We start from the raw sequence: 24750 nt of genomic DNA, 5'->3' as shown, positions 1-24750 counted from the left end.
AGAGGGTCTAGGATGGAACTGGAGGAGAGGAACTCTACAGTGATTGTAGATAGTGCATTCAATGAGCTTAGAGATAAAAGGGAGAATGGAGATATGGTGATGGTTGGAGTCGAAAGTGGGGTCTAGGGCATTGGTTTTTGTTTTTTAAGATGGGTGAATCTAAAGCATGCTTTTATTATCTAGCCCCAGAGAGCTCAGGAGATGGGATGGGGTCACTGAGACAGGCAGTGGGATTTGAGGAGGGAAAAGCAAATGATAAATGTCTGCATCTGTGACGGGGAGAAGGAGAGTTGAGGGAGTGGAAGTGGTTATGTCATATTCTGTCAATTTTGTTCTGGAAAAATCTACAAGGTCCTGTGCAGAGTGTGAATTGTGGACAGAAGGAAAAGGTTTTGAGGAGTGAGTCTAAGGTGGTGAAAAGGTGGCTGAAACTGTGGTCTTAGGATTCAGTTAAGTTGGAGTTGACTTGTTCAGCTAGGGAGACAGCAGAACGGAAGGAGGACAGGAGAACAAATATGTAATGGAGGAAGTCAGCCTGATCACAAGATATTTGCCAGAGACACTGCAGTGCAAGAACAGGAATAGGGGAAGCGGATGTTGAAGATGAGCCCGGGCTGGGGTTGGAAGGGTGGACCTTGCAATGGTATTTAGGGGCACAAAACAGTTGAGTGTAGGATATGAAACATTGAGAGAGTAAAAAAACCGTATCAATGGAAGGGTGGTCAGGGAGGACAAGAAGTTGTCTGTGCTGATGAACTGCAAGTCAGAGATGCTGAATGATAGCATGTGGGAGGCTGTTGTTGGGCAATTGTCATAAATATAAAGGGAAAATACCTCCTGGCCAGAGGAAAAACCCTTTAATCTGTAAAGGGTTAAGAAGCTAGGATAACCTCGCTGGCACCTGACCAAAATGACCAATGAGGAGACAAGATATTTTCAAAGCTGGAGGGGGGGGAGAAACAAAGGTTCTCACTGTCTGTGTGATGCTTTTGCCGGGAACAGAAAAGTAATGGAGTCTTAGAATTTAGTAAGTAATCTAGCTAGATATGCATTAGATTCTGTTTTGTTTAAATGGCTGATAAAATAAGTTGTGCTGAATGGAATGTATATTCCTGTTTTCGTGCCTTTTTGTAACTTAAGGTTTTGCCTAGAGGGATTCTCTGTTTTGAATCTGATTACCCTGTAAGGTATTTACCATCCTGATTTTACAGAGGTGATTCTTTTACTTTTTCTTCAATTAAAATTCTTCTTTTAAGAACCTGATTGCTTTTTCATTGTTCTTAAGATCCAAGGGTTTGGGTCTGTGTTCACCTATGCAAATTGGTGAGGATTTTTATCAAGCCTTCCCCAGGAAAGGGGGTGTAGGGTTTGGGAGGATTGGGGGTGAGGGGGGGGGAGGGAGATGTTGCCAAGCGGCCTCTTTCCCTGTTATATTTTTATTAGACGCCTGGTAGTGACAGCAATAAAGTCCAAGGGCAAAAGGTAAAATAGTTTGTACCTTGGGGAAGTTTTAACCTAAGCTGACAAAAATAAGCTTAGGGGGTTTTTCATGCAGGTCCCCACATCTGTACCCTAGAGTTCAGAGTAGGGAAGGAACCTTGACATGGTGGCAGAGTGGTAGGATTAACTTGAAATCATCTTGAGATCAATTTGAGATTTTTTTGAACAAGAAGCACAGATTTTAAAAAGGAATTTTTTTTCCCTTTGGGCTGCTGGAAAGCAGGTTTTCAGCTGAAAGCAGTTAGTTTTTTTTGTTGTCTCTGCTTGGGGGCCAGAGCAGAGACAAAAGGGAATTGTCTTTTGTGAGCTGGAGTTTTCTCTATCTAAAGGCAGGGTAGTTAACCTCCTGCAGGAAATTCACAAGTCTTCACAGACCTGAAGAAGTTTTTTTTTTTTTTTACCTAAGAGCAACTAGATGGGTTTTCTGTCTATTTGCCTGGAGACAAAGGTGTTAGGGTTTTTTTTAAGGATTTTTCTGTAGGCTGACAATCACTATCAGAGAACATAGGTATCCTGTTACAGCACAGCAAAATTTTACAAGCCAAGTTTTTTGTTTGTTTTATTTCTAACTCTCGGTTGTAAAGTTAGTTAAAAACAGAGAGGCAAACATGACAGAGCCCAAAGCAGAAACAGCCAAAGAGGCTGCCCACAGGAGAGCTGTGGAGACAAAGGAAAAAGAATGGAAGCATGCTGAGGAGGAAAGGGAGGCTGCCCACAGGAGAGCTATGGAGGCAAGGGAAAAAGAAATGGAGGAAAAGGAAAAAGAGAGGAAGCATGCTGAGGTGGAGAAGGAAAAAGAGAGGAAGCATGCACTGGAGATGGAGAAGGCAAAGGCTGAGTGGAATCTACTGGATAACAATCCTTCCCCAACAATCCACAAATGGGAGCGACTATGTCCACAGTATGATGAATCCAGTGATATTGCTGAATATTTTCTCACCTTTGAGAGACTGTGCACTCTCCATAAAATTCCTGAAGATCAACCAATTAAAGTCCAACCTTACCGGGTGTCTCCTCAAGCTAAAACTGCTATAGAACGGGAGATCCAGGATATGGTACAGATGGGTATAATCCGCCCCTCTGGCAGTGCATGGGCATCTCCAGTGGTTCTAGTTCCCAAACCAGATGGGGAGATATGTTTTTTCATGGACTACCGTAAGCTAAATGCTGTAACTCGCCCAGACAACTATCCAATGCCGCGCTCAAATGAACTGTTAGAGAAACTGGGACGGGCCCAGTTCATCTCTACTTTGGACTTAACCAAGGGGTACTGGCAGGTACCACTAGATGAATCCGCCAAGGAAAGGTCAGCCTTCACCACACGTCGGGCTTTATGAATTTAATGTACTCCCTTTTGGGCTGCGGAATGCACCCACCACCTTCCAAAGACTTGTAGATGGTCTCTTAGCAGGATTGGGAGAGTATGCAGTTGCTTACCTTGACGAAGTGGCCGTATTTTCGGATTCCTGGGCAGAATGCTTGGAACATCTACAAAAAGTCTTCGAGTGCATAAGGGAGGCAGGACTAACTGTTAAGGCTAAGAAGTGTCAAATAGGCCTAAACAGAGTGACTTACCTTGGACAGCAGGTGGGTCAAGGAACTATCAACCCCCTACAGGCCAAAGTGGATGCTATCCAAAAGTGGCCTGTCCCAAAATCAAAGAAACAGGTTCAATCCTTCTTAGGCTTGGCCAGATATTACAGGCGATTTGTACCGCACTACAGCCAAATCGCTGCCCCACTGACAGACCTAACCAAAAAGAAACAGCCAAATGCCAGTCAGTGGACTGAAGAGTGTCAGAAGGCCTTTAACCAGCTTAAAGCGACACTCATGTCTGACCCTGTGCTAAGGGCCCCAGACTTTGACAAACCGTTCCTAGTAACCACAGATGCATCCGAACGTGGTGTGGGAGCAGTTTTAATGCAGGAAGGACTTTATCAAGAATTCCATCCTGTAGTGTTTCTCAGCAAGAAGCTGTTTGAGAGGGAAAGCAACTGATCAGTCCATGAAAAAGAATGTTACGCCATTGTCTACGTTCTGGAAAAGCTATGCCCATACGTTTTGGGGATGGCATTTCCACCTGTAAACCGACCATGCTGCGCTACAGTGGCTTCATACCGCCCCGGGAAATAACAAAAAACTTCTTTGGTGGAGTATAGCTCTCCAAGATGTCTGTCTGGTGATGTTCTCCTCCTAATACAGCATGGCAAGAAGGTCCTCCGAACATTAATGGTTAACCTGTTGAATTGGAGATAGTTCACCTCCCAGTGACTTCATAAATATCTGCTTCAATTACCTTTGGTAAATGAAAGAACCAAACAATCATTAGTTTTACAGCTATATCAGAAAATGAATCTGAAAAGTTTTCAGAATAAATCACTGTTTAAAAATGTATAGTGTGTACCTTCTAAAAATGAAACCTACATCTATCTCCGAGTTGTGAAGAATATGTATTAAGATAACAACCAACAAGAAAAAGCACTTTTATGTGGAAAACTATGATTAGAGTCTTCCTGACCAGTGATTTAAATCATGATTTAAATGAAATCCACCCTGTACCAGAGTCTGGGGATAGGGCTATGTAGTCCAAGGAACTTCGGTTTCCTTGGGATACATGGTTGGTGGCAGTCCTGGCAACTATACTCCAGGGTCGGTGTCCTGTGTGGGGTGGGGCACTGTACAGTGCAGGTTCAACTCTGGAGTTTTGCAGTGGGCAGGGTACATTTGCCTCCTCCCCTGGCTCTGGCCCAGCTGAGCTGCAGGGCCCACCTTTTATACTTTCTGCCACACTCTTCTGCTTCCGCCGCAGGGGATGGGGCTCGTTTGACTCTGCCTACGAGGGGAATTGTAGTGGTCTCTTGCTCTCTGGCTTGGAGGGAGGCCACTCTGCCTCACTACAGGCAGAATATCATTGGACATAACTTCAAATGATAACTCTGTGGGGCTGGCTGGTATTGTCCAAGCTCACCCATTAAGTGTGATGTGGCCCATGCATTCCTTCTGCCATTGAATTAACAAGGGTACATCAGTAGGAATTGCACAGTTTTCCTGAGGACTTTGACAGGAAACCATTAGAAACACAGACATTTATCAGGACTGACTAGGAGTATTTTGTCACAGGCTGTTCAGTCTTGGGTATATAAGAGTACAGTGAACATTCTGGGGCAGGGGATGCCATCTAAGCTGTTTGCTATTAGTATGCTGTGGTATTAAGCTTTTCAGGGAAGTAATTGAAAGGGCCAGTTAGAATTGATATATTTGGGAGGATGTGGGGAATCTCTCCTCTTTGTGCATTTCACAAGAGCTGACAATTAGGGGCTGCTGGACATGGGAGGAGCTGGTCTTTCAATACAAGTGTGTGGACTGGTGGGGCAAGGACTTTTATGCATTGATATTCATTTGTGTTTGGGGCTGGTGGTGTTAAAGGTGCCTGGTCTGGTGCTTCAGGATGAGACTAATAGTTCCCAAGTTTGTGGTAAAAAGGAGAAAGGGTTAAGGGAAGTCCTTTCCCAACAATAAGCTAACTTGGAAGGAACTCCCAATCAGTCACTGCTTATTTCAGGTTCTGCATGTTATTTTACGACATTCTGGATTATGACTTTACATGTTTTGTAGTTTTGTAAAACTTTTTGTATTGTCATACATTTTAGTAGCTCAGTTTATTGGTATGAAATTATTCATAAGACAGGATCCTTTTTCAATTTTTTTCATAAAGTGAAAAGCAAAATGGAATGAAATTAAAAAGGCTTGGTTGGCTGAAGTACCATGAAATAAAATTAAAACTTTCCGTAACATAAATCCTTTTTCATAATTCAAATTTCTAAATGAGTATGATCAATGAAGGGTAATGAAAGCTTCTTATGATATGTATTGCACATTCTGATAAATTACTTTGTGTGTGTTTGAAAATGGAATTTCAGTTTCATATTTAAGCATCCCAATAGTTCAGTCTAGTAGGTGGTTTGTTATTTAATGCTGGTGCTAGATGGATTTTTTTCCACTACTATTCTTACACGGCACATATATTCGGTTGTTTTTTTAATCTCTGAGATGAAAGTCTTGTTTTAACAGATTGTTGCTAATTAGTGCTGAAGGGCTGTTGAAGTTAACTCTGTAATTGCAAAATTAAATAATTCTTACTTATTGGTCTTGATGTAGAAAGAGGTGGTCCAAATGGAACTGATTTTTTTAATACATGAATTTAACAGCATTTGAAAGAAGAGGAAGTTCTTCGGCATTCTGCTGAAATAGTTGTGAACAGATATAACATGCCAGGAGGAAAGAAAAGAGAAAGCGTAGACTGACAAAATAGGGAGAGAGAGAAAAATGGACTAGGAAGAACATTTTTCTTTTATAGAAAAGATTAGTTACTAATCATATTTTCATTCTGAATTTAAAAGAAAATACATCCTGCTAATATAGGAGGTGGAAAGCAAACTGGAAGAGTGAGTTTAGTAACTTTATGATTAGAGAGGAATCTTAAATATGCTATTAACATTTCTAATATTCTACTCTAATAGATGTTTGACCCTCTTTGTGTCATGTCTTGCAATACTAGATATTATTTTAAAAGTGGGTAAAAAAGAATAGAAAATTTTAAAATAAATGCCCTTCATTTCTACCTTGCAGAAATTCCACCAGATTTTGGAGAATATCCTAGTAGATTAGTTATCTGGTTCTTCATCAATAGTAATCTCGGCTTCAAAGAGTTGTGAGTAGTTTCGTACATTGGATCTCCAATATGAGAGAGTGCTTGCATTTTTTTTCCCCAAATACAGCTTATAGAGGCAGTACAGTGTTTCAGTAAATCATCTTGGCCGAGAGTTTAATCATTAGTATTAGATGTGAGGTATAACACAATTTGCCCTCGTCTGTACTGACCAGTCATTTGTGTTCAGCTTCATGCTAGCTAACTTGGCGCTTCAGTCATATTCCATCATGATGACATTTTGTAGTGAATGTAAGTAAGTCCCAAGAATTCTTTTGCCAGGGACAGTTGTTCAAATCAGCTGGCATTCTCTGTGCATTTTGGTGAGTGTTAGGACACCTATAGAGCTTCACAAACATTAAACGCCTACCACAATTACCCTATGAGGGAACTATTGTCTTAATTTTAAAGATGTGTAAACTGAGGCACAGAAAGGTTAAAGCCAGTATTTTCAAACATGGGTATATGAAGTTAGGTATCTAAATAAGAGTGGCCTGATTTTCAGAGATACTGAGCATTTCTGTATTTAGGTGCCTAACTTTTGGAGCTCAAGTTTGAAAATTTTGAATGATGTATTTAAGGCCATATAAAGAGTCAGTGTCAGAGGTGTGGGATTATTCCTATAGTTCTGGCCATTGTCTGGTGCACTAGAGTAAACTGCGTCTTATGCTGCTGACCCAGGCGGGTTATCTGCAGGCATCTAACTGTTAATGAACTTATAGCAGGCCTTGAGCCATCAGCTGTAGCCTGGCTGGCACTGCTCCTTGCAGCTAGAATCTTATTTGTATCTTCCTAAAAATCAAGGGCCCTTTCATTGTGTTTTCTCTTGATTTCAAAAGGCCAGCTCATGGTCCATGAGGGGAATCCTAGAATATCAGGGTTAGAAGGGACCTCAGGAGATCATTTAGTCCAACCCCCTGCTCAAAGCAGCATCAATCCCCAACTAAATCATCCCAGCCAGGGCTTTGTCAAGCAGGGCCTTAAAAACCTCACAGGAAGGAGATTCCACCACCTCTCTAGGTAACCCATTTCAGTGCTTCACCTGCCTTCTAGTGAAAAAGTTTTTTCTGATATCCAACCTAAACCTCCCCCACTGCAACTTGAGACTATTACTCCTTGTTCTGTCACCTGCTACCACTGAGAAGAGTCTAGATCCATCCTCTTTGGGACCCCCTTTCAGGTAGTTGAAAGCAGCTATCAAATCCCCCCTCATTCTTCTCTTCCGCAGACTAAATAATTCCAGTTCCCTCAGCCTCTCCTCATAAGTTATGTGTTCCAGTCCCCTAATCATTTTTGTTGCCCTCCGCTGGACTCTTTCCAATTTTTCCACATCCTTGTAGTGTAGGGCCCAAAACTGGACACAGTACTCCAGATGAGACCTCACCAATGTCAACTAGAGGGGAATGATCACATCCCTTTATCTGCTTATACAGCCCAAAATGCCATTATCCTTCTTGGCAACAAAGGCACACTGTTGACTCCTATCCATTTTCTCGTCCACTGTAACCCCTAGGTCCTTTTCTGCAGAACTGCTGCCGAGCCATTCGGTCCCTAGTCTGTAGCAGTGCATGGGATTCTTCCGTCCTAAGTGCAGGACTCTGAACTTGTCTTTGCTGAACCTCATCAGATCTCTTTTGGCCCAATCCTCTAATTTGTCTAGGGCCCTCTGTATCCTATCCCTACCCTCCAGCGTATCTACCTCTCCTCCCAGTTTAGTGTCATCTGCAAACTTTGCTGAGGGTACAGTCCACGCCATCCTCCAGATCATTAATGAAGATATTGAACAAAACTGGCTCCAGGACAGACCTTGGGGCACTCCGCTTGACACTGACTGCCAACTAGACATGGAGCCATTGATCACTACCCGTTAGCCCGACCATCTAGCCAGCTTTCTATTCACCTTATGGTCCATTCATCCAGCCCATACTTATTTAACTTGCTGGAAAGAATACTATGGGAGACCGTGTCAAAAGGTTTACTAAAGTCAAGGAATAACACATCCACTGCTTTTTCCCCTCATCCACAGAACCAGTTATCTCATCATAGAAGGCAATTAGATTAGTCAGGCATGACTTGCCCTTGGTGAATCCATGCTGACTGTTCCTGATCACTTTCCTCTCCTCTAAGTGCTTCAGAATTGATTCCTTGAGGACCTGCTCCATGATTTTTCCAGGGACTGAGGTGATGCTGATTGGCCTGTAGTTCCCCGGATCCTCCTCCTTCCCTTTTTTAAAGATGGGCACTACATTAGCCTTTTTCCAGTTATCTGAGACCTCCTCCTGATCGCCATGAGATTTTAAAGATAATGGCCAATGGCTCTGCAATCACATCCGCCAACTCCTTTAGCACCCTCGGATGCAGCGCATCCAGCCCCATGGACTTGTGCTTGTCCAGCTTTTCTAAATAGTCCCGAACCACTTCTTTCTCCACAGAGGGCTGGTCACCTCCTCCCCATGCTGTGCTGCCCAGTGCAGTAGTCTGGGAGCAAACCTTGTTTGTGAAGACAGAGGCAAAAAAAGCATTGAGTACGTTAGCTTTTTCCACATCCTCTATCACTAGGTTGCCTCCCTCATTCAGTAAGGGGCCCACACTTTCCTTGACTTTCTTCTTGTTGCTAACATACCTGAAGAAACCCTTCTCGTCACTCTTAACATCTCTTGCTAGTTGCAACTTCAAGTGTGATTTGGCCTTCCTGATTTCACTCCTGCATGCCTGAGCAATATTTTTATACTCCTCCCTGGTCATTTGTCCAAGCTTCCACTCTTGTAAGCTTCTTTTTTGTGTTTAAGATCAGCAAGGATTTCACTCTTAAGCCTATCCAGTCGCCTGCCATATTTACTATTTTTTCTACACATCGGGATGGTTTATCCCTGTAACCTCAATAAGGATTCTTTAAAATACAGCTAGCTCTCCTGGACTCCTTTCCCCCTCATGTTATTCTCCATGGGGATCCTGCCCATCAGTTCCCTGAGGGAGTCAAAGTCTGCTTTTCTGAAGTCCAGGGTCCATATTCTGCTGCTCTCCTTTCTTCCTTGTGTCAGGATCCTGAACTTGACCATCTCATGGTCACTGCCTCCCAGGTTCCCATCGACTTTTGCTTCCCCTAGTAATTCTTCCCGGTTTGGGAGCAGCAGGTCAAGAAGAGCTCTGCCCCTAGTTGGTTCCTCCAGTTGCACCAGGAAATTGTCCCCTACACTTTCCAAAAACTTCTTGGATTGTCTGTGCACCGCTGTATTGCTCTCCCAGCAGATATCAGGGTGATTGAAGTCTCCCATGAGAACCAGGGCCGATCCAGTAACGTCCATTTGTTGCCAGAAGAAAGCCTTGTCCATCTCATCCCTCTGGTCTGGTGGTCTATAGCAGACTCCCACCATGACATCACCATTGTTGCTCACACTTCTAAACTTAATCCAGAGACTCAGGTTTTTCTGCAGTTTCATACCGGAGCTCTGCACAGTCATACTGCTCTCTTACATACAGTGCCACTCCTCCACATTTTCTGCCCTCCCTGTCCTTCCTGAACAGTTTATTTCCATCCATGACAGTACTCCAGTCATGTGAGTTATCCCACCAAGTCTCTGTTATTCCAATCACATAATATTTCCTTGACTGTGCCAGGACTTCCAGTTCTCCCTGCTTATTTCCCAGGCTTCTTGCATTTGTGTATAGGCACTTAAGATAACTTGCTGATCGTCCCTCTTTCTCAGTATGAGGCAGGAGCCCTCCCCTCTTGCGCTCTCCTGCTCGTGCTTCCTCTTGGTATCCCACTTCCCCACTTACCTCAGGGCTTTGGTCTCCTTCCCCCAGTGAACCTAGTTTAAAGCCCTCCTTACTAGGTTAGCCAGCCTGCTTGCGAAGATGCTCTTCCCTCTCTTCGTTAGGTGGAGCCTCTCTCTGCCTAGCACTCCTCCTTCTTGGAACACCATCCCATGGTCAAAGAATCCAAAGCTTTCTCTCCGACGCCACCTGCATATCCAGTCATTGACTTCCACGATTCAACGGTCTCTACCCGGGCCTTTTCCTTACACAGGGAGGATGGACGAGAGCACCATTTGCGCCTCAAACTCCTTTATCCTTCTTCCCAGAGCCACGTAGTCTGCAGTGATCTGCTCAAGGTCATTCTTGGCAGTATCATTGGTGCCCATGTGGAGAAGTAGGAAGGGGTAGTGATCCGAGGGCTTGATAAGTTTCGGCAGTCTCTCTGTCACATCGTGAATCCTAGCTCCTGGCAAGCAGCAGACTTCTCAGTTTTCCCGGTCGGGGCGGCAGATAGATGTCGGAGTCCCCCTGAGGAGGGAGTCCCCAACCACCACCACGCACCTCCTTCTCTTGGGAGCAGTGGTCATGGGACTCCTTTCCCTAAGACAGTACATCTCATGCCTTCCAATTGGCGGAGTCTCCTTCTGCTCCATTCCCTCAGATGTATCATCTAGTCCACTGTCCGCATTAGTAGCTGTGGAGAGAACATGAAAACGGTTGCCTACCTGTGTCCGCATTGCTGGTACATGAACGCTCCCCTTTCTTCTTCTGGAGGGAGCTGTGAGTAACTAGTGATTTTTTTTTTTTTTAGAAAAATCAGTGATAAGTTTTAACCATAGGGATCAGATTTGTCTTGATTTACATTTTCAAATCATTAAGCATCAAAATATTGTTATCTATCATTAAGAAGCAAAATATGTTTCAAGTCTTTTTTCTTGTACAGTACTGTGTCGGTATGGATCCCACTATAGGTGCACATGAGCACCACATATACAAGATCAAATTATTTTTTGAATTCAGTGTCTATTAGAGCTGCACATGCATATGCCCTGTGCCTCTTTGTGCTCCTGTGTGACGTCGTGAATGAAGTGTTACCCTATGAGCAGGGTGAATAATGGATTTTTAATTCACTGGCAATTTCAAAAAAACTGAAAACAAGCAAAACAAAATTTGTTTCAGGTTGAAGTGAAAACTAAATTTTGGGAAATTGAAAAGTCAAAATTTTGAGTTGGCTCAAAATGAAACATTTTTGTTTAAGTCATCTCAAAATTTTTTCTTTTGATTTTGGGCATTTTGACAAAAGCAAAGGAGGACTAGATTCACAAAACAGATGGGGCTGAGGGAAGGAGAAAGAGGAGACCTTCCTTATAACCTTTATCGCATTGGTTATGGAATTCACACAGGATATAGAAGACCCTACTTCAATTTCTCCCTCTACCTAATGAGGAAAAGTAATTAGTAATTAGTTTCTCACATCTTATCCGAACAACTGGAGTATGGAATATTGTGGTATGACTGTTTGAGAGTCTCTTCTATTGGAGCTGTTCCACTTTTTATAAATAAAGTCGTTGCAACAAGGACTTGAAGTTTAGGTGGGTGCCCTAACTGGCCTATAGAATCATTCTCACTCTTTCCCTTTCTGACAGGTTTCAGAGTAACAGCCGTGTTAGTCTGTATTCGCAAAAAGAAAAGGAGTACTTGTGGCACCTTAGAGACTAACCAATTTATTTGAGCATGAGCTTTCGTGAGCTACAGCTCACTTCATCAGATGCATACCGTGGAAACTGCAGCAGACTTTATATATACACAGAGAATATGAAACAATACCTCCTCCCACCCCACTGTCCTGCTGGTAATAGCTTATCTAAAGTGATCATCAGGTGGGCCATTTCCAGCACAAATCCAGGTTTTCTCACCCTCCACCCCCCACACAAATTCACTCTCCTGCTGGTGCTAGCCCATCCAAAGTGACAACTCTTTACATAATCAAGTCGGGCTATTTCCTGCATAAATCCAGGTTTTCTCACATCCCCCCCACCCCCATACACACACAAACTCACTCTCCTGCTGGTAATAGCTCATCTAAACTGACCACTCTCCAAATTTAAATCCAAGTTAAACCAGAACATCGGGGGGGGGGGGGTAGGAAAAAACAAGAGGAAACAGGCTACCTTGCATAATGACTTAGCCACTCCCAGTCTCTATTTAAGCCTAAATTAATAGTATCCAATTTGCAAATGAATTCCAATTCAGCAGTTTCTCGCTGGAGTCAGAGAACATTGATACTTGTATAATGCTGAGACTGGAGCCAAGACATCACTCCTTGGCACCACCATTCAGAGAATATATAACTCCATGTCATTGTGACCAGACTATGTATTCTCTTCCATGTCCAGCAGGGATGCCTCTCCACTACCTTTGGAAGTGACCTCAGAGCTGATAGAAGAAGCCCACCTCACAGGGCACCAATCCTGCACAGGTGTGAGTGACAATGGGCTGATCAGCTGCAACTTGGCCAGTACCCATACCACCCTGGCCATATTTGCACTAGTGGGGACCACTGATCCCTCTGTACTGTAGCAGGTCTCCTTCTTGCACATTCAGAAAGAGGAGATCGGGTTCCCTTGTGGCATCACTACCTAGTACACTAACACTGGAGTCAGAGGCCAAGAGCTAGGGCCAGAACAGCAGCAACTCCAGTCTCCACCAAAAGAATTATTTTCACTCAATGAGGCATTTGAGCCAGCCCCTGCCCTGACAGTTGACAATTTTAAGGCCTTCCAGGATCTGCTCATGCACACTGTGGAGGCCTTGGGTATAGAAATGATGGTTATATAGGAGAGATCTCATAAACTCTAATAAAGGCTAATGTAGTGCCAATCTTTAAAAAAGGGAAGGAGGATGATCGTGGGAACTACAGGCCGGTCAGCCTCACCTCAGTCCCCGGAAAAATCATGGAGCATGTCCTCAAGGAATCAATTCTGAAGCACTTAGAGGAGAGGAAAGTGATCAGGAACAGTCAGCATGGATTCACCAAGGGAAAGTCATGCCTGACTAATCTAATTGCCTTCTGTGATGAGATAACTGGTTCTGTGGATGAAGGGAAAGCAGTGGATGTGTTATTTCTTGACTTTAGCAAAGCTTTTGACACGGTCTCCCACAGTATTCTTGTCAGCAAGTTAAAGTAGTATGGGCTGGATGGATGCACTACAAGGTGGGTAGAAAGTTGGCTAGATTGTCGGGCTCAACGGGTAGTGATCAATGGCTCCATGTCTAGTTGGCAGCCGGTATCTAGCGGAGTGCCCCAAGGGTCGGTCCTGGGGCCGGTTTTGTTCAATATCTTCATAAATGATCTGGAGGATGGTGTGGATCGCACCCTCAGCAAGTTTGCGGATGACACTAAACTGGGAAGAGTGGTAGATACGCTGGAGGGTAGGGATAGGATACAGAGGGCCCTAGACAAATTAGAGGATTGGGCCAAAAGAAATCTGATGAGGTTCAACAAAGACAAGTGCAGAGTCCTGCATTTAGGACGGAAGAATCCAATGCACCGCTACAGACTAGGGACCGAATGGCTAGGCAGCAGTTCTGCAAAGAAGGACCTAGGGGTTACAGTGGACGAGAAGCTGGATATGAGTCAGCAGTGTGCCCTTGTTGCCAAGAAGGCCAATGGCATTTTGGGATGTATAAGTAGGGGCATTGCCAGCAGATCGAGGGACGTGATCGTTCCCCTCTCTTCGACATTGGTGAGGCCTCATCTGGAGTACTGTGTCCAGTTTTGGGCCCCACACTACAAGAAGGATGTGGAGAAATTGGAGAGAGTCCAGCGAAGGGCAACAAAAATGATTAGGGGTCTGGAACACATGAGTTATGAGGAGAGGCTGAGGGAGCTGGGATTGTTTAGTCTACGGAAGAGAAGAATGAGGGGGGATTTGATAGCTGCTTTTAACTGCCTGAAAGGTGGATCCAAAGAGGATGGATCTAGACTATTCTCAGTGATAGCAGATGACAGGACAAGGAGTAATGGTCTCAAGTTGCAGTGGGGGAGGTTTAGGTTGGATATTAGGAAAAACTTTTTCACTAGGAGGGTGGTGAAACACTGGAATGCGTTACCTAGGGAGGTGGTGGAATCCCCTTCCTTAGAAGTTTTTAAGGTCAGGCTTGACAAAGCCCTGGCTGGGATGATTTAGTTGGGACTGGTCCTGCTCTGGGCAGGGGGTTGGACTGTATGGCCTCCAGAGGTCCCTTCCAACTCTGTTATTCTATGATTCTATGATTGAACTCCTTGACATCCGGACTATATCAGCTCCTGCCAAGATTGCTCTCCCCATCAGTGAGGTCATTCTTGAGCCAGCCAAAGGTCTCTGGCAAAGTCCAGCCACTATTCAGCTCACATCGAAACAGGTGGAGAAGCATTATCAGATGCCCCTGAAAAATGTTGACCACTGTTACTCTCATTGAAACCTGGGATCGTTAGTAGTCAGTGTTACAGAAAAATCTAAGTCATTGAAAGGTACACCGAAAGAGAAGAACCTGCAAAACTTAGCTGGATTTTCTTTGGCACAAAGCCTACTTGTTTGCCTCCCTGCAACTCTGGGGCGAACTATCTGAGACATTATTTACCACGTATAATTTTCTGACATGGAAAAGACCTTCAGTCCAGACTACCTCAGGATGCTAGAGACAAGATGAAGGAAATTGTGAAAGGCGGCCAGATGGTTGAGAGGACAGCTTGGCAGGTAGCCACTGCTACATGGTTGATGGCCACTGCCGTGACCATGAGATGGACCTCATGGCTATTAGCCTTGGGGATACTAAGAGAGGTATGAGATACCATCCATACCCTCCTATTCAGGAGGATGGAGCACTTCAGTTTTAGGACTGAGGAAGTGCTCTACTACCTAATGAACTGCAGGGCCACACTGAGAGATACTTGGAGATTTATATGCCTCATACAGGAAGGCCCTATAAATGTCAGCCCCAACAGAGGCAACGGTCATGTCATTGCTCCTAGGGCAGACTACCAACAATGGAAATAATCGCAGTACCAGCATATGTACACTTTGCCTCCTCTGTCACACACTCCACCCCCATCAGCCAGACAGGAACATTAAGAGCCACATCAGGAACAAGCAACTACCTTTGGAAGCAGCCTTGGCCCATTTTATTGGGCTTGGTCTGATATCACTGTGGACAAAAGGGAGTTGGACATAGTCACCGATGGTTATCCCTTTGCTTCTGTACCCTACTCACCCTCCTTCTCTGACCCACTCTGGGGACTCTTCTCATGAAAATCTATTACAAGAAGTGGCTTCATTGCTTCACCTAGGAATCATAAAATGGGTTCTGTATGAGTATGGGAAAGATGGTTTTACTTCCTGTGCTTCCCTTATACTGTAGAAGAAAGGGGGTCTTAGTCCTATTCTAGACCTGAGGACACTAAACAAATATATATGCCACCTCAGGTTCAGGATGGTAATATTTCATCATTCAATCTCTAGGCTCAAGACCAGTTCATGGCTCTCAATTTAAGATGCATACTTACTCCTAGCCATCCTCCTGGTTCACAGGAAGTACTTGAGATTTACAGTAGGATCAAATCACTATCAGTACAAGATACTGTCATTCAGACTCTCCATGGCACCAAGGGTCATCATGAAAAATCTTAAGGTGGTAGCAGACCATTGAAGAAGGCAGGGCATCCGTCTACCCATATTTGGACAGTTGGCTGGTCAGAGGCAGGTCACAGTGGGAACCATCAGTGAGCCAGGACTGTGCTGTTCACCTGGTTGGTCCTCTTGTCACTTACTCTGTCACAAACCATAGAGTCCGTAGGAGCCTTGATCAATTCCAGATGGACAGATTGCAGTCTCTATGAGGACTTTAACTCCAGGTGACATCAGGACTAGCTATGGCAATACAAACATGCCTTGTAGTTTAGGCCGCATGTCGGTATGTATGTATGTGATGTTGCTCGCTAGACTTTCATTTGTGGCTTCTTCACCTCTGACTGAGATCAGTTTATTTGCCAGCAAAACGCAATAGACAAGAAGGTCATAATACCTCATATCACTGCAGAATTGGCTAAGTGGTTAGACAGAAAGGTGTTCTCTTTTCAATCTCTTTCCCAACAAAGACACTAATAATGAATGTGACAAGGACAGGTTGAGTATTTCACTTGGACTATCTACAGATCCAAGGACCTTGGTCACCAAGTGGCATGGTGCTTCATGTAAACTTCCTAGAACTGGCTTGCATGATGTTCCTACCTGTCCTTTAAAATTGGATAATGCAGATCTTCAGAGGCAATGCAACAGCCATGCACTATATAAACAAGCAAGGAGGTGCCTGCTTCTCACCCCTCTGCCCGGGAGCCATTGACTTCTGGAATTAGTGCCATCGGAATAGTGTAACACCAATAACTCTTCATCTCCTGGGAATAAGCAACAATTTATCAGACTTCTGACAGTCAAATGTCAGAACTTTTGTCCCAGAGGAGACCTTCGTCTGTTTTGACTAGAGAGTGCCTTCATTCTACAGTAGAACAGAGGCTTGCCAGTATACCTTTTGCCCAATTCTCCTGGTTGTCAGGGTGATTTCCAAGATCAAAAGAGAAACAGCAATGATCATTCTGGTGGCTTCATAGTAGTCAAGGCATTTCTGACTGACAGATTTACTACAGATGTCCATACAGTCTCTGATCCAGCTCCCAGACTGCTCGGATTTGATCTCTCACAACCGCAGTCAGGTATTCCACCCAGACCCAGAGTTGCTGCACTTGACAGCATGTCTGTTGGGTGCATGAGTACCACAGGTAGGAACTTCTCTCTACAGGTCCAGGTAGTCCTCATAAAAAAGCAGGAAGACACCTGTTAGGGGGCTTATTTCTTCACCCACTTACTTCCCTGGTCCTTCTCGCATGAACAGAGAGCAACAATACCCAAAGTCCAAAGGTGCAAACAATTGTAAGCAGGGGGCAGGAGCGGGGAGAGACCCTGACATTAGCCCCCCCATCCCCAAATAGCAAGCAGGAGGCTCCTGGGAGCAGCTCCAAGGCAGAGGGCAGGAGCAGCACATAGCAGTTGTGGGAGGGACAGCTGAACTGCCGGCAATTGATAGCCTGCTGGGCGGCTGCTGCACAGGGAACTTAGGGGAGTGGGGGGCTGCTGGTCCACCCTGGTTCCAAGCCTCCACCAGCTAGGTGCAAAGGGCTGCTGTTTTTGCAAGCAGTGGACAAATCAGGCGGCTGCCAAACAACGTTATAAGGGAGCATTGCACAACTTTAAATGAGCATATTCCCTAATTGATCAGCATCGAAACAACGTTAACCGGGACGACTTTGTGAGGAGTTACTGTATTTGCAGCACCTCAATTACCACAGTAACTGGTTGTGCAGCAACAAAAATGAAAATATTGTGGAAGAGTGTATGATGTGGACAAAGAATGGAACTGGCTTGGTTCTGCATGCATTCAATGATCAGCTGCGCATAGTAGAGTAACATTTTTGGCCTGTGAAGTAAGCACTGAGTGGTGGGATTGGATCCTTATGCAATTCTGGAATGGTCAATGAAGGCTGCAGAACTTTGGGATACAGAAGGGGAAATTGCTGAAGTTGTGAGCCAAACTTTCAAAATGTTTCTTTTTGTTTTGACCCAAATAAATTTGTTTAGACTTTCAGGCATTTTGACAAAAAAAAAAAGACACTGTAAAGAAAACGAGGAGTTGGTAGTGATGGTGCCTCCCCTTATAAGCTTTAGCCCGGTGAGTAGGGCACTTATTTAGGGTGTGGGAGACCCAGGTTCAGTTCTCTTTTCTGCCTGATGAGAAGAAGGGATTCAACTTGATCCTCCCACATTGCAGGAGAGTATCCTAGCCACTGGGCTATGGGATATTCTGGTATGGGACTTTGTCCTAGCCACTGACCTATAGACTCTTTCTTGCTATCTCTCGGTCAGTTATTATCCATTGTTAATGAATAACTATGGATCGCAATTACAAATGACAGTGGATAGTTATTGGGCCACCAGCAGCAGCACCACTTTATCCTCCTCTTGCTTTTTTTGTGAACGTAGTCATACTTTCCTTTGATTTTGTCAAAATGTCAAAGTCTAAATACATTTTTTTTGGATTGAAACAAAACATTTCATTTTGACATTTTTGGTTCAGTTGAAACTATTTGGTGAACTCAGCATGAATTCATGAATAGTTTTGTTTGATCTAAAACTGCATTTTTTGGAGAATAAACTATTTGTCTGGAACACTTTGCCCAGCTCTAGAAATGGATGGTTATTGTGCTATAGAAGCTTGTAATCCCTTATTGTTATAAGTCAGTGGGCATTCAGTTAGGTGTTGGAAAGATTTTCCAGTGGTGATGGTTGTCATCCAGGTGTGTAACACCATTAAGTGTGTCTTGCTGCCTAGGATTGTGGCTCTTGACAATATGCAGGAAATAATCGGGATATTTGACGCAGTTGTCTTGCCAGACTGTGATAGGTTGATAAATACATATCCTGATTCTGCCTCCCTCCCCCTCCCAACCTTGCTTCTGCATGCATATACAGAAAGAGGTATGTTTCCATATTTATGTAAATACTGGTTGATCACTAGGGATGTTTCAGTGACATGATTGTTGGGTGGAAGTGTATGATGCTCACATCTTTAAGAATACAGGATTTTTTGAAAAGCGGCATGCAGAGATGTTTTTCTTGTAATGGCACATTCATGTTGGTGGGGTTGCAATGCTAATTTGTGATTCTCTTGGCCTCATACTACCCTTTGCTTCCATGGCTCATGAAGTCATCCACTGGGCACCTTGAACAGAAACAAGGAAAGCTGTAATTATCAGCTAAACAGGTGCAGAATGACCATGGAGAGTGCAGTTGGCAGATTAAAGGGATGCTGGAGATATGTCATGTCTAGGCGAGATCTCAGTGAGCCAAATATTCTTTTTGTTATTGCTGTATGTTGTGCTTTATGTACTATATGCAAAGCCAAGGAGGAAGTGTTACCAGCAGGGTGAAGGGGGGAAGTGGAAAAACTGATTGTGAGCAGCCTGACACAAGAATAACTACCGTAGCTTGTCGAGATGCCGTACATCTTACGGAGGCCTTAGGGGTACGCTTTTCCAGTGTGCGATAGTCAGTGTGCTGCTTTTGTTTTATTTTGGAATTAATTACGCATTTACTTATTACAAATGTATTGATTTTTGAATAAATTGTAGTTGGCATGTGTCATAAATATAAAGGGAAGGGTAACCGCCTTTCTGTATACAGTGCTATAAAATCCCTCCTGGCCAGAGGCAAAATCCTTTCACTAAGAAGCTAAGGTAACCTCACTGGCACCTGACCCAAAATGACTAATGAGGGGACAAGATACTTTCAAATCTGGAGGGGGGGAACAAAGGATCTGTCTGTGTGAAGCTTTTGCCGGGAACAGATCAGGAATGCAGCCTTCCAGCTCCTGTGAAGTTAGTAAGTAATCTAGCTAGAAATGCGTTAGATTTCCTTTTGTTTAAAGACTGGTAAAATAAGCTGTGCTGGATGGAATGTATATTCCTGTTTTTGTATCTTTTTGTAACTTAAGGTTTTGCCTGGAGGGATTCTCTATGTTTTGAATCTGATTACCATCCTGATTTTACAGAGGTGATTCTTTTACCTTTTCTTTAAATAAAATTCTTCTTTTAAGAACCTGATTGCTTTTTCATTGTTCTTAAGATCCAAGGGTTTGGGTCTGTGTTCACCTGTACCAATTGGTGAGGATATGATTATCAAGACTTCCCCAGGAAAGGGGGTGTAGGGCTTGGGGGGATATTTTGGTGGAAGACGTCTCCAAGTGGGCTCTTTCCCTGTTCTTTGTTTAAATTGCTTGGTGGTGGCAGCGTATCAGGATTTTAACCTAAGCTGTTTCCCAAGGCAAGAAAGAAATCTGTGCCTTGGGGAAGTTTTAACCTAAGCTGGTAAGAATAAGATTAGGGGGTCTTTCATGCAGGTCCCCACATCTGTACCCTAGAGTTCAGAGTGGGGAAGGAACTTTGAGAGCATGTCTCTTAATTTTAAACGCATTGTTAACATTTTATGAATCTGGTGAGAGAGTACTGATTTGAGGAGTTCACATGTCTTTTGAAAGATAAAGTCAACAAATCACAATTTTCACAAAATAAAATTTTATTGAGCAGTAATAAACAACATAAGTACTTCTAAAAAGATGTAAAACAACTAAAAAAGGACAAGAGGCTGCTTGCCCTGGGATGAATTACAGCTCAGTATAAGTGTAGTCACAGTAGTTCTTCTTATTTTCCATTGGGATTCAGTGAAAGGCATACTGTGGCAGGCTATGCTGGTACTTAGGGGGTAGGGTGACCAGATGTCCTGATTTTATAGGAACAGTCCCAATTGTTGGGTCTTTTTCTTATATAGGCTCCTATTACCCGCCATGCCTGTGCTGATTTTTCACACTTGCTGTCTTGTCACCCTATTTGGGGGGCATTGGGGTGTGTGCGTACAACCTAGGAAGAAAGAATTGTCCATGTAGTGCCATGGCTGCTGGGGTGTAAGTCTGTGGGTATTTTCCTTGGTAGTGCTTTGGAACATCTGAGTTTGAGGAGGTGTATGTTGTCTCGGTGCACTTCCTTATGTATCTCTCAGTCCTTCTATGTTTCCTCAAGGAAGAGCTCCCTACACTCCCTAGTTTTGTGTGCCCTGGCCTCAGAGATCTTGAGCAGATCAGAGAATTTGTCCTCCTTTGTTCTTTTATTCCCCCGCCCTTATTAAGGGAAGTCTTTAAGCAGGTATGGAGGATAGCCTAGCCGAGGCTGCTGGTAAGCAACCAGACAGAGATTGCTAGATTTAAAGGGTTAGCAGACAGGAAATAAGTGTTACAACTGCCTAAAATGTTATCAGAAAGATCTTCATAAAAATATGAAGTGATCAGACTGGCTGCCATTTGCTTCAGGACTGTTCAGCAGCTCCCAACATGGTGAGTATATTGCCATTCTTTTAAAACCCTCTATTCATGAGGGGTTGGGAGTCCTGGGGAAGTGTAGGGATAGTGTAGTAAATACTGCTAAATTTATTACAGGCAGTGATCATTCTGACTGATGTCTTGTGGTGCACCAAAGGCCCAGAGAAGGTGTTACAGATATACAGGATCTGTGCTATGCTCTGGCCTGCAGATAGTCTGCTGGGAATGCCCTTGTAGTGTGCCAGACGCCCAAATGGTCACACTTCCATAAGAGTAGGCCACATGGCCTCAGAGACTGGGCATCAGGGCTCTAGCACTCCTGTTTCTCACTGTGAGCTCTACCCAGCAAGTCTGACTGAAGGAGACTCCTGTTCAGAGACTTTTACTCCCTTCAGGAATCCATGCACTTCTCTCAGTATTTGCGGTGATTCCAGTCAGCCTTTTCAGAACAGAGTAGGGTTTATTAGTCAACTGAAATACAGCACTTGGAAGTCCTTAGGTTAACATAGAGAAGCAAAAGTTAACACCAAGTTCAGACTAGCTACAACCAGGGTGCCATCCAGCCTAGGTGCTGTCAAATTCATTTTGGCTTCGCTGCTCTCTGTTCTTTTGCCTGTGTCCCCCAGGTGAGAGTTTCTGTGACTCTGTGAGCCCATTTCTTATCACAGCCTCTGGGTACCTCTCAGTCCATCATCGTCCTGCTGCAAAGTCATGCTGAGTTCATGTGTTCTGCTTGCCAAAGTCTCCCATTGTGAAAAGTCAGTAGAGCAGTCACTGGGGCTCCCATTGTGTTTCCAGATCCTCCATTGGTGGTTTGGTTCCACTCAGTGCTTATTGAGCCGTTCGTGTCACCCCAGACAAGTGATACAAACATCTAATTTCTCTTGCAGTGCCCCAGGAACGTTATTTTAACATGTCTGCACCCTCTGGATAGCAATACCAAGCCAAATGAGTCACTGCTATGCATAGCATTGATAAAAATATTACAGAAAATTCCCACATTCATCACTGAAAGGCAGCTCGATGTTGCCTGGGCCCATATGCTGCCAGTGTCTTCACAGTGATGATGTCACTAGAGCTTGTTGCAGAGGCGTGGGAAGGTGTCTTCCCCACCAGGAGAAACCAGGCTGCCCTTCCCAGAAATGTACAGGCAAAAATCAAAGAATATTCGCTTGAAAAATTTGCTTGAAATTGCTCCAGAGGAGAAAAGGGATGTCCAGGCCAAAATAAATCAGAAACTGCAAGTGGAGAAGGGTTGTTGCTGCTGCCTAGTTCTGGGAGCCAGTAAAAAGCCAAGCCTACCAAGCTAGCAACATACCATTTCTACCTCTCTTTATTCCTGAATCAAAGCACAATGCATAATTAATTTGTTTTGTACTTTGGATTGTATTTGTACTGGATTCTTGGACTGGAAAACCAAAGCACATATTTAGTCTATAGTTGTATTCATAGAAATCCTGTAGTAAGAATGCTCAGTTACTGAATTGCTTACACAGATTCTTTTTATTTGAATGCTCAGGTATCTGTTTCAGTGTGTTTCTTTTTCTCTTTACAATGCACAGATTTATATTTGCATTATTATGTTCCTAGAATTCCTTTCTGCCTTTGTGATATTATTGACATGAACTGTGAACGTATAGATCATTGTTGCAACCAAGGTCCTGTAGTGGCACCAAATCTTGTATAAAGGGGGTCTGATAAGGTGTTTAAGACAAGATTATGGTTTGCTGGTTATGATTATGCTATCTGTATGTATGTATCATTTTTGTATTTAAAGTTATAAGTATTGGCTCTATCCTGTCTGTATTTCAAACTTATGGTATACTTCTGAGTGAAACCCCAGACAATTTGGTGTCAGTAGTGCCTAGCCTGCTTGATGGCCCATTAAAGACGATCAGCTATACAACTGACCCATTGAGAGAAGGCAGATAGACCTTGTGACTCAGCAAGGTATGCAGGGACATGCCTATGGACAGAACTCTAAGGTTTTTCTATGCCATGTGCTGGATAGCTTGTCTTTGGAACAAAGAAAGCAGAGACCACATGGCAAGAGACTAGAAAAGACTGCTGCAGCTCCTCCATCTTGTCTTCAATCCTGCTTCTTGCCTATGGAGGAACTTTGCTACAAACTGAAGCTCTGAACAAAGGACTGAATGACCCATCATAGAATATCAGGGTTGGAAGGGACCAACCCTCAAACCACTGAGCTATCCCTCCCCTTGTGGATGTACTCCAGAGACTTGATTTGAACCTGCAGTTTATTCCATCACTGCTACAAGCCTGAACAAAGAACTTTGCCATTACTGTATGTAGTTGATTCCATTTAACCAATTCTAGCTCTCATCTGTATCTTTTTCCTTTTATGAATATACCTTTAGATTTTAGATTCTAAAGGACTGGCAACAGTGTGATTTGTGGGTAAGATCTGATTTGTATATTGACCTGGCTCTGGGGCTTGATCCTTTGGGATCGAGAGAATCTTTTTTCTTTTACTAAGGTATTGGTGTTCATAACCATTCTTCCACATAATGAGAGGCACTGGTGGTGATACTAGGAAACTAGAGTGTCTAAGGAAATTGCTTGTGTAACTTATGGTTAGCCAGTGGGGTAAAACCGAAGTAGTCTCTGTTTTGCTGGTTTGGTTTGCCTTGGTGTGCAAAGGAACCCCAGCCTTGAGCTGTAACTGCCCTGCTTTAAGCAATTTGTCCTGAATTGGTACTCTACGTTGGGTCCCACCAAAGCCAGCATAGTTACAGCCTGCCTGCCAAAAGCGTGCATTTGGGAATATGTTTGGCTTGTGTGTAGTATTCTGTCATGTTTTGCACTGTGTGTTCTTACAGTAAACTTTGATACTTCAAAAGGAATTGGTCTGTTCCCTGGCTGAGAGTGTGATCACCATTCTGAGAGAGGGGAGGAGAGGGAACAGTGTGTGTGAAGTTTTGGGGACCGTGAAGAAAATTGTTTTTTTGGGCTGTTTTTTTTTAAAGGCATTAATTACACCTATCTGATCTCCCTTCCCCTCCCTCAGTGGTTTCTGTCTCTAGGCTCATCTGGGTCAGGTTTAGCTGGGTTACAAAGAGCTCTTGGCTATCTGACGGGTTTGCCTTCTCTGTCCTCAGTAAGCTGTCAATAAGTTCCCGGCCAATGGGAGCTACAGAGTAGTGCTCTGAGTGAATGCAGTGCACAGAGCTGCCTGGCCATGCCTCCATGTAGGAGCTGAGGGAGGGGAATGTTGCCACTTCCAGGGGGCCCCTCCAAGGTAGGCGCCGTCCCATGCCCCAGCCACTGCCCCCCTCCAACACCCAAACTCCTGCTGTTGCGGAGGTGGGGGAAAGAGGCGCGGTGGCCCTAACCCCAGCAGTGGCCGGTGCGACTGATTCAGGGGCTGCCTGAACTGCTCAGGCGGTCCCCGGGCCGGGGCACCAGCTGTGCAGAAATCACAGAAAGTCACAGAATCCATGACCTCCATGACAAACTCGCAGCCTTAGCCATGTGTCCTCAAGAAGAGGACAACAGTAAGAGACAGACACCAAAACGATTCTAAGATGGGGAGGTGAGAAAAGAAATATAGAAGGTTGCTTAATTTAGTGTGGAGGGATGTATGTATTTTTGACTCTGGTCTAATTAGCTGCAAATGTTAATTTGGACTGGTAGTCATATGAAATGTGGTTCAGAGGCACAAACGGAAACATAAAGCTCTGCCTTGATTCATGGGACTTAAACACTGTGTGAAATACTTAATTTAAAGGAGCCTTATTGGTTAGTGAGGGATAGTAATTAATACATAAATAACATTTTTGAGTCCACTCTGCTGTCTGTATAAT

At 44.0% G+C, this 24750-nt stretch overlaps 1 protein-coding gene across 4 annotated transcripts in view; it reads left to right on the top strand.

Moving 5' to 3' along the window:
- RNGTT (RNA guanylyltransferase and 5'-phosphatase) overlaps positions 1–24750 on the top strand; it is a 451332-nt gene that overhangs the window by 135009 nt on the left and 291573 nt on the right. The gene's annotated exons all lie outside the window — the stretch shown is intronic.

Source organism: Caretta caretta, chromosome 3 (genome assembly GCF_965140235.1).
Source record: "Caretta caretta isolate rCarCar2 chromosome 3, rCarCar1.hap1, whole genome shotgun sequence".
Classification (NCBI taxonomy): Eukaryota; Metazoa; Chordata; order Testudines; family Cheloniidae; genus Caretta; species Caretta caretta.
Note: the sequence above shows the minus strand (reverse complement) of the source record. Positions and strands in the feature narration are given on the sequence as shown.